The following is an 11,549-nucleotide window of genomic DNA, read 5'->3' as shown; positions in this document are numbered from 1 at the left end:
CTCAAATTAGATGTCGCATATAAAAAATATAGATATGACAAATCCTAAATACCTCATCACCGTTGGACTACATCCCCTCGAGAATTCCCACTCCTCCATTGAGACCTCTGTCCCTTCGCGAGACGCTGTGGTCAAAGCTCCATGCAACCATCACGTTGACATGAACCGCGGCATCTCCTCCATGCCCTCGGAATATCGAATTGATCGATGATGCGTACTACGTCGAAATTTAGATCACACTTCCTCTTGATCTTGCCTAGCAATCTAGTACTTGGCGAGCCACGTCTCCATAGAGGCATGGTGCAACATACAAAATCGATTCACCTTCTCCTCCATTGTAGCATCCATTCTTTTTTTTACCCCATTTCATACCACCACATCTCCAGTCATTCTATCATCATCCTTTAGCGGAACCATAGCATTTTGTTGTCTGGATCCACCGTTGGTAGCCATTGTGAAATATGCACTAGCGCCTTAGACACCAACCAACCTTCAGCCATGCTATCTTCTGGCCTAGCTCGTTGTTGCACAAAGCCTTTCAGGGTTTTCATGAAGCGCTCCAAGAAGAACATTCATCGTGTATTGACAGGTCCAGCAATCTCCACTTCATCTACAAGATGCACAAGAAGGTGGATTTGTATCGTGAGCATGCTGGTAGGTAGGTATTTCTCAAAGAGACAAACCGTCTCCACTGCTCCCCGCCTCGCGGATTCAATAAAGGACATCTTAATCTCCTTCTGTGAGATCCATTGCACCAAAATTGACAACCTATAAATGGCCTAACGTATTTCTGGAGTAAGACATCCTGCGATCGCGATCGGTAGTACAAACTGCCACAAATGAGACAGCATTATGAACAATGGCTACACTCTAAATAGCAAAATGTGCACGCCAATTACAATCCATTCATAGTACAAACCTGACATATCTTATGCAAGTCATGGGATTTTAGCCCTAATAATTGGTCGTCTTTAGAAAATGCAGACCTAAGAGAATGCATCATACCCATCGGAGTGCTGATAGACTTGACTACTTGCTTCACAATGAGCTCTTCTTTAGTGGATGAAACCCAAGGAACGCGAGGTAGCTGCACGTGACCATTGGTACTCGACTGCGGCCAAAGCGTCTCCATCTTTCCTACCTCCTTCAAATCCATTCGTGCCTCTATAGTGTCTCTCTTTCCTATGATGTGGTCCCATAGCAAGCTGCCCACATTCTTGAAAATATGCATGGGATCCAACAAGTGGTTGACCTGTAAGTGGGTCCAATATGGCAACTCGTAGAAAACTGAGAACCACTGCATTCAATTTGGATGTGACTTCGCCGTGGACCATTTTCAGCTCGTACCAGTTTGTGCATTCATACGTGTTGGAGGTCATCCAAGAAAACCTTCCCTGAGTTCATGACCCTCTGGCAAGAAAGCGGCGTGTCCTTGATATACCGTTTTCTTCATGGTTCGTGACCTTTGGGAGTCTAATTGTGGCCTGCACAATGGACATGCATGATAATCTGAGGTAACCAGACCTATTCCAACACAAGGACCCAGTGAATACAAGCTTGAATGAGATAAAATATAGATATTACCAACGAGAATGAAAGCCTATTTACCTAAGCACTCTCTGAATCTCGAAAAGTCATGCATCGCCCACATGAGAATGGCTCGAATATTGGCAGACCGTTGACCATCATGCTTGCTCATATCTTGCACGGTGACCCCCTCCTCCCACAAAATCTTAAGCTCATCGACTAATGGACGAAGATACACGTCCATATTTTTGACTTTGTAGCGGTCGGGGACGAGTAAGCTAAGGATGAGATGTCCTTTCTTCGTAGAAAGCCATGGAGGGATATTGTAGTTGACAAGGACTATAGGCCACACACTATAAGAATTTGAGCGTAGACCGAATGGGTTCACGCAATCTATTGCAAGACCAAGCCAAAGATTCCTTGGCTCTCGGACAAAGCCTGGGAAGGTAGAGTCAATGTGGCTCCATGCGTGTGAATCCATTGATATTCATTAAACTCCATCCGTGGACCTATTCTGCACATGCCACGTTGTCAAGCTCGCCATGCCGGATGTATGAAACATGTGGTTTATATGGGGGATAAGCAGAAAGTGTCTGAGAACTTTTTGAGGGATGGTTTGCCCTTGCAAGTCCTGTCGATACCTATAAGCACCACACTTTGGACATGTCTCCATAGTCTCGTATTCTCCTCAAAACAGTATGCAATCATTGATACATGCATGGATGTTGTTGTAGTCCATGCCAAGCTTTCATAAAACATAACGTGCATCATCATGAGACTCAGGTATGGTATTTACTGGTGGTAATATATGACATTTCAATAACCTGAAAAAAATCATAAAACACCTTGAAAAAGCACAATTTTTTTTAATAATAGTGTCGAAAAAAAATCAACGAAGCGTATGTACAAGGTACCTGAACAACTCGGTCACACTCGCATTGCTCCACCCGTATTTTGCTTGCATACTTAAGAGTGCAAGCAGTGTCTTCAGGTGAGATACTCAGTACCCATCATATAATGGTATGGATGCTTCCTCTCTAGCCGGATCAGAAGTCTCGACATCCATGGGAATCAATGCATCGATCATTGCCTCCATCACCAAAAAGAAACGTACGGATAAGGAACACACCCTTATGTAGGCGCGGAATTATGCCACCTGGCAGTATCCGTTGGTTTCTGACACGTGGCAGTAGCCGTTGGCCAACACGTGGCCGATAACCACGTGGCAAAGAAGTGGACCGGTCGTTACTTGACACGTAGCACACGGACCATAAATGCAGATACGTGGCACAATCAGCGTCGGACATGTGTCTGACACGTATCATGATTGACGTGGGTATATAAGTGGTGATCTTTCCTACGTGTACACTTTTCATTTCTCGAGCTCTTCCCGCCTTAACTCTCGCGTCTTCTCCGTTCCTTAACTCTCACGTTGTATCGGTGGTCTTTCGACTCCGTTCCTTATTCGCTTTTAAAAAAGAGGTGTGCCAATACGGAGCGAGGGCGTCCGAATGCCATTCTCGTTTATTGCATATCGCGCCGTATCAGCAGTTTCGTCTCACGAATATGGACCAGGCCAATACGAAGCGAGGGCGTCCATCCGCTGGGTTCGTTTGCTCCATATCGCGCCGTATCAACATTTCGGTCTCTTCCTTGTGGCATTGCCAATACGGAGCGAGGGCGTCCATACGCAGTCTTGGTTTCCTCCATATCGCGCCGTATCGGCATTCTGGTGTCCAATACGGAGCGAGGGCGCTGTTCCGTTGTGCTCGTTTTGTTCATATTGCGCCGTATCGGAATTGCTCATTTCGTCCCTTTTCGCGCCATTTAGCCTGTTTGATTTACTATTTCTGGAATTGTCCTTCTGGTTGTTATTTTTGCATTTCTGGATGGCAAGGACAAAGCAAACTGCAAGAAGAGTATATCTGGATGGGAAGGATAGTGGGGGAAAAAGAAAGTTAAAATTTGATGAATCTGAGGAGGAGCCCTCTGCCAAGTTTACTGTAGCTGGTCCATCACAGGCTCCAGAGCATTTTACAACAGAAATCCCCCCTACACCTGGTGTTGGCCTTACATCTTCTATAAATGTTTCTTCTCCTGAAGTTGAGGAAGCAAAGGGTGATTCTTGCCCTGTGAAAGACTCATTCCCTACAATGGCACCTGAGGCTACATTTGCTGAAGCCACTGAACCTCCCAAGCCACAAAAGAGAAAGAGGAAGTCCAGGTTCTTCTATATGCAGAGATGTTTCAGTGAGATAAGGAAAGCCCAGAGGGCTACACAGCATGTCATTCCAAAAGCTGCTTTTATAAGGGTCGTTAAAGAGATCTCTGATAGATTGTCTCAAGTGGCAACTGTCTCTGGTCTAAATAAGAAGTGGCAACTCTCAGCCATTCTTGCCCTGCAAGAGGCCGCATAAGATTTTGTTATTGATTTCATGAACGACGCTTACATTGCTGCCGCCCATGCTCATAGGATCACCCTTATGAATAAAGATTTCAGCATCATCAGCAGAGTCAGGTATAGGTTTGACAAAGTACTGAGGCCCTTGCCTTCCAATGATCAAAAAGCCTTTGAAATCCTTAACATTCCCCCAAAATTTTCCAGGAAAGAGAAAAAGCTAAATGTTGAGGATGTTACTCACCTTTATCCTACAAGGGGTGCCACCTAGCAGGAGGCTTTCTTGAGTGAAAAAAATCAGGAGGTGCTTGAAACTGAAGACGATGTTTACAAGAGGAAAGCCGCATTACTTGCTCCTGTCAACAGCGAGAGGATGGGCAAAGTGTATGGGCAGATTCTTGTGAATGTCTCTGCGGAACCTGAGGAGGAATATCTTAGTATATCTCCTGAGGACAAGCCCATGTTGGAAAAAAGGGATGTCCAACTATCTGACTCCGTGGTTTTTTGTTGCATAAGGTAAGGTTTATATATATATATTTTTTGCGTAAGTTAAGTCTTTTAGGTTCAAGTATATTTTGGATGAAATTTGTATTGAATAGCTTTTTCTATTGTCTACAGGGCATTGGTCTCCTCGCTCACTCTCGATATCCGAAGAACCATATACATTGTTGATCCACTTCTCTCTGTGGAACTTTTTGCAAAATCTGGTTCTAATATTTCACCATTTTTTCGTAGCTTCGATAGTGTGACAAATTACCATATCTTTTTCCCTTATGTAGAAAGGTATTTTTCTTTTTCTGTAGAGGAAAATTTATATTCATTTGCTTTCACCCTTCTACTCACCTCTTTTATGAATTTGTAGAGGGCATTGGAGTCTCATCTACATTAATTGTCTTTCAAGGGAAATTATATTTATGAATTCTCTCAGCGGTGTTCATGGTCAAGCACGAATGTATGTTGAAAGAAAATTACTTACTTTGATTTTATTTATAAAGAATATTTTGAACTTACAAAGCTTCCTTTTGCAGTGCTGGTAGACTCGTTTCTACATTTTTGGATACAACATACGAGGATCTTGCTGATCCTCAAAGGCCCTATACTTTTCTTCTACAAGAAGTTCCATTGCAAAGCGATGCGCATTCTTGTGGATGGAGAGTTATCTCAAACATTTGCAGAACAGTGGATTCAAAGTTGTTACAAATAGGAGTGAATGTAAGTTAATTTCATTTGATGTTTGTGCAACCCTTATCATCATTTCTTTTCACTAACTTTTAATATTTGTTCTTACAGTGTAAGGACTATCCCGAATCATATGTTTGGTGGATAAGGGAGAGATGCATCGAGCTAATTCTGGACAAGGCAATCACACCGTATGATCCTAACTCCCCTCTTCCTCCCAAAACTTCAATGGCCAAGGGCACAAGCAAGGGAAAGATCAAGGGAAAGGGTAAGGACAATGGCAATGGTAAAGGCAAGGGCAAAGGCAATGGGACCACTACTGCAGAGTCTAAGAAAAAAGGAATGCCAATGCTCTCTCCTCTTAAATTCGATCCATCCCCTCTTAAGCCCCAAGAAAAGAGACTACCTGTAAAGGTGAAATTTTTTCAACAATCAAAGAAAGGCCTTGTGAGAAAAAATATCTTTGAAGAAATCGATAAAGAATGAAAATAGCAAACATAAGCATACACGATCCTTATTATTTTGGCTTTGTACATTTTTATGCAATTTTTGTACCTCATTGTGTAATGAAAATTTTCACTTGTAAATCGAATGTAATGTACATTTTATTTATACACATTCGAAATGCATCTTGCTTCCTTATGAGTTCCCATTAAAAAATATCTTAAGGACAGTCTATTAAGATAAATTCCTGCCAAGTTTTCATTCTCAAGGCTCAAAACTCACAATTGTGGGAGACAAACAACTCGTACAAAAGAAAGAGCGCTCGGCTCTTTTACCAATTGTTACACCATTCACTTTGAACTTATATCTAGGGGATGTATTGTCTAGCAATTCCAAGGTATCCCGCACATCTTTCAGACTCCAATTGGAAGTAACATTCACCTTCTTTACTTCTTCATGCGGCAAAACGTGCACCGCAAGTTTATATGGTGTGTAATCTGTATCGGAATCCAAGGGAACCCAAATACCCAATCTTAGTTTCTATCTCCTGTAATCAAAGCCCAAAGCAAGAGTTTGGCGAGGGATACTGTAAGCCAAAGCCAAGGATTGAGGGCATGCACTGCACCTCAAGATATCACCCTTATGATTGCACTCTTTAGATTTCCAATGCGTCCCTATAACGTTGTCCAAATCCTCTTCCGAAAAGTTTCTACTTAGCCAGGATACCTTCGTTCTTTGTAAATTTGTTGTTTTGAAGCAAGCCACGAAGATATGGAGGGGTATAAACCATGATAAACGTATTCTTCTTGAGATCCTTCCAGCTGTCATGGACTTTTTAATATCCTGAGATATTTTGAATTTGAAACTCTGCACCGTTACCTTGTCAGGAATCTCCCAGTTTAGAGATGAAAGACTTGGCAATGGCAAATCTTCGATATTCCCATACCTATCCGCTTTAGAGGGAACCACATACTGTGCATAATATATAAAAACCTTGCATTCACTATAAAAAGACACAGTTTGATCGGCATAAATAATGTCTGCCAATACCTTATGAATGGCATGGGAAGTCCCACTTAGGCTTTCCACAGGTTGACATTCAATACTTGTTGACGGAAAGATATCTACAATGACGAACCGTTTGTTAGAACTTGCATAAATGGAAAATAATTATATACGTTATTTAACTTATAACTTACAATGTGTTTGTTGGGGAACACGTTCGTTTGGAGGCAAGTGCATATCCTTGGCCATGTAAACATGTTGCACCTTGACAAACCAGCCTTTGGGCATAATTTTGAAGGCAATGATACACCCTTTCCAGTGATGTTTTATATCTTCTCGTTTTCTTCTTTTCACCTTATGAGAGCCCTTGCAAGATGGCAGCATGGTAACCCAATCGTTTACAGCAAAGGTTTTGGGCTCAAAATTTCCATCTGCTCCCTGGCTATAGACTGTGCAAGAGTGTATTAAACGAGAAGGGCGCCTGGAGGAAGCCATGAAAAGAATGAAAGCGCAGAGAAAGAAGCTCAAAGAGGAGTGAATGAACTAAAAAGTAGTGCCAAGAACACAAATGAGTATGTATTGGGCACCAAAAACAATATTGAAAGATCTCCCGACTTTCAAAAAACTCATTCTTAATTTCATCACATCTCTGTCACGTATTTTGTCAGATTTGTAAGTAAATAACGTCTTTGGGACTCCAAAACATGTCAGACTTTAGGGGTTTTGGCTAAAAAAGAAGAGAGAATCACGAAATGGACTCCACTATCTCTAAAAAAGAGGAGACAAGAATACCATATTCTTGCACACGTGGCGAACTCTCTTTGGCTCTTTCCTTAATCCCGTGATTAACAAAAGTGCATTTTTTGAAGCGTTTTTGGCACTAATGCTAAATGTTTCTCTAGGGATTTTCAATTTACCTGAAAGCGCTTGACAATGTATAATATGAAAATACAATAAACACATTTCAAAAAAATCTTAATATGTTCTTATTTGTAAACTAAAGTTTCATTAGAATGTAAATGTGTGCATTATTAGGAAGAAAGTATAGTGTCAGTTGGAAACTGGGTGGGGGGACCCTTGTACCCCCTTTCCTGGGAGATCACACATTCCAATATTATTCATGTTGAGGGTTTTGGAAATCACACACATTTGTATGCATCTTTGTATGGAGTAGTGGGCAAGGGAAATGTAAGCAATCTAGGAGAAGAGACTGAATCCCATAAGCACAGTGGTGGAAAGTGCTACCTACCCAGAAGACTATAAAGCATTGTACTTGCCTATCATTTGAATGAAATATCATAGTACTTTTGTCCTTGCGGTCAAGAATCATTGTCCACTCACACAAGATTGTATTTATGAGTCCAAGCTTCAATCTTGGAACCTAATTCACTTGTGTAACAGTTAGTTGCCATATCTATGTCTTCATGAGTCTTGTATTTATCTTCCATCCTACATAGCCATGGTCTAGATCCATGCTTTTCAACATGGTATCAGAGCCATGGTGAGTATGGCTCAGGTCAACAAACTTCTCTCTCAGCTCCTCTTCACCTCTACTCAGCTCAGTCTCAACTCATGAGCTCATTTCTCACTTCATCTCCACTCTATGCTTCATGTTTGCCATAGCCAACCTGCACCTTGTCTCCTTTGAGCTCTTGAATCTCTTCATAAAAACTATATCTCATCACAAATCCTCCTAGATATTTCTTCCTCAGCTAGAGGAGCTTCCTTTTGGCATATCATAGTTTGACATTGATCAACATATGCTCTAGGATTACACCTGTATCAGCCTGCTATCCAAATCTATGCCATTATAGTTCATACACTTTGCACAATCATCATAGGCTGCAATATTGACAACTTACATGGGGCTTTTGAAGACCACACCTAAGCTCTCTTGCACCCAAAGGGTTTCCCAAATGATCACCTCTATGAGCTGCAATCAAGATAAAACCAAACCCTTGTCTGTAAAACCCTAAAGGCAAGTCATAGCCATTTCAACATTAAGCTCATTTTTCCTACATTTCCTCTCTTCTACCACTTAAACCAAGCCAAGGCCACTCTAATCTAAAGTTCTCAGTAAGTATTCAACCATCAAATCTAAGGAGGGAAAGATGTGAAGATTTCTTATAGATCATCAAGTCAAACTCAAGCAATAACATTAAATTTCAAACTAGTATCTTTTGATACTGCACTGCCATTACTTGTGTCTCTTGACACATCCAAAGTCAGCTCATTTTTGAGAATTTTTGTGTTGATTTGCTGCTATTTCAGTCATCTAGCATGGGCAAAGAATCTTCAACATGTCACTTCAAAGAAGTTGGGTTTCATACTTGGCAAACACGCATAAAGCTTATCATGATGAAGAAGGGCCTATGTACTATTACTAATGGAAAAGAGAAGAAGCCCCGAGATGCAACTCTTGTAGTTGTCTGGCAAAAAAGTGATGACAAGGTTCAAGCCATCATAAATCTTGAGTTGGAATGATATATACATCCACCATGTGGATACATGTGACACATCCCATGACACTTGGAAATTACATGGAAAGTCTCTTAACCCAGCTTGCAAGGATCAACATTAAAATGGATGGAGATGTATGCATTGGTGTTTTGTTAAAACTTTTGCCTCCAAATTATGATAATGTCTCCACTACTTTAATCAACATACCAAATCCTAAACTTGTTGACATCCATGCCTCTTTGTTAGAATAAGAAAATAAGATCAAAAATAAAGAAGAGCCAAGTACTTCTAAGGATGAACAAGTATTGTATGTCAATAACAAGTACAAAGGCAAAAAGGACGAGCTAGTTTGTGACTTCTGCAAAAAGACCGGACATGCTGCTATGAAGTGAAAGGTGAGAAGGATCGAAGCTTGCTTGGAAGAGCTATAGTGGGAGATCAAGAGCAAGAAAGAGAGAGAGACCAAATGGGAACTGCAACAGTCACAATGTGTGACCAGGCCTTCCTTTATTCAAACTGTCACTAAAAGAATAAAGAATAAAGTGGCGATAACAAGTGCCTACCACCTGCAGTGTGCAGTGGTGGGTACTATTAGTGTAGTAATACACAGGCGGCTAGGCAGAGGCGCCTTTACCCCCAACAACCAATATCTGGACGAATGGCTATCATGGCATACATCAAACTTCCCATGGCTGATGCATAAGGGATCTTGGCCATCTCAACCCTCTGCTCATCTGTCCGCAGCCTATGAGACCTTCACATAAGAAGGTAATGGATAGCCAATAGGCTTCACATCTTGTATGCGGAAATGGTCAAGGACTTTATGAATGTACTCCCTCTATGAGAGGTAGAGTATTCCTTGATGCATGTCACGCTTAATGCGTATACCAAGAATGTGAGAGGCCTATCCCAAATCCGTTATCTCAAATCTCTTCTTCAATTGAGATTTAAGAGCATCCAACTCATCATGACCTTTCCCTACTGTCAGCATATCATCCACATAAAGTACCAATATAAGCAATGAGCCATCGCGGGCTTTCTTCATGTAAAGACACGGATCCATAGCACTCCTATTGTAGCCATGTGACTGCATAAATGCATCAAACTTATGATACCACTCCCTTTGGTGCCTGCTTCAAGCCATAAAGATTTTTCTTCAACTTGCACACTAGGTGCTCTCTCCCAAGTTCTTCAAAGCCCTTACGTTGCTCGATGTAAATCTCGTCATGCAAATCCCCATGCAAGAATGCAGTCTTGACATCCATCTGATACATGTCCAAGTCAAGCTGCGCGACTAAGGCCAAAACCAAGCATAGGGTGGTCATCTTGACCACATGAGAAAAGACTTCATCAAAGTCAACTCCATGCTCTTGTTTAAAACCCTTAGCAACAAGTCTTGCCTTATAAGCCGGCTTGGGGTGCCCAGGGATGCTTTTCAGCTTGTACACCCAAGTCTTCTTCCAGTAAGCAAGGAAACCAAATCCCAAGTCATATTTTTATGCAATACATAGCCCTCTCCCAAGAGTGATTGTCACCCCTGTGCATAGCCTCATCATAGGTGCGAGGCTCTCATGCATCTATAACCAAGACATAATGCATCGAGGGCTCAGATCGATCAGGTGGATGTCTAGCTCTAGTAGAATGTCTCACTGCAAGCTTTGTTGCATGTCTAGTATCATGTCCAACACCCTGGCCATGTGTACCAACTATTGTTGCATGCTGTCCAACTGGCTGTGTAGGAGCACGTGGCTCCTCCTAGAATATAACCCTGCATATCTCTACCACCTTCTCATGCTACCTATGCATATTGTCTTCATGGAAAACTACATCATGGTTACGGATGACTTTCCGCGCCTGTGGATGCCAAAGGCGGTAATCCATCTCCCATGCATCTCCATAGCCAAGGAAAATGCATTTGACACTCTTAGGATCCAACTTAGTCCCCTTGTCCTTGGGCGCATGGCAGAATGCCTCACATCGAAAGGCACGTAGATGCGCATAAGATGGAGGTTTCCCAATCCATACCTCATCTCTACAACCTGAAAATCCAAACCACTCGAAGGTGATCTATTGATGACATGCACAATTGTATTGAATTCCTCAATACAAAAGCTCTGTGGTAGGTCTACATGGCTAAGCATACTCTGCACATGCTCCTGGATGGTTCTATTCATTCGCTCAGCCAAACTATTTTGGGGTGGGGTATAGAGGGCGGTCAACTGATGCTTAATACCCCTCTCATCACATAGTTGCTCAAAGGCGTGTGGCACATATTCTCCCCTATTGTCTGTCCTAAGGCATTCCAGCATATGCCGAGTCTGGTTCTCAATCAATGCAAGCCATCTCTGAAACACAACCAAGACATCTAACTTGAGCTTAATGGGGTAGGCCCAAACTTTATGCAAAAAATCATCAATGAACATCACAAAATACTTTGCACCACCCATAGACTAATAGGGCATGGGCCCACAGACATCCAAATGTACCAATGTCAGGGGCTCACTCATGCATGTCCTATTAGACTTCTTATGCGTAT

The sequence above is a fragment of the Lygodium microphyllum genome, chromosome 12 (assembly GCF_053477565.2).
Source record: "Lygodium microphyllum isolate KBCC chromosome 12, Lygodium_microphyllum_v1.1.10, whole genome shotgun sequence".
NCBI lineage: Eukaryota > Viridiplantae > Streptophyta > Polypodiopsida > Schizaeales > Lygodiaceae > Lygodium > Lygodium microphyllum.
Note: the sequence above shows the minus strand (reverse complement) of the source record.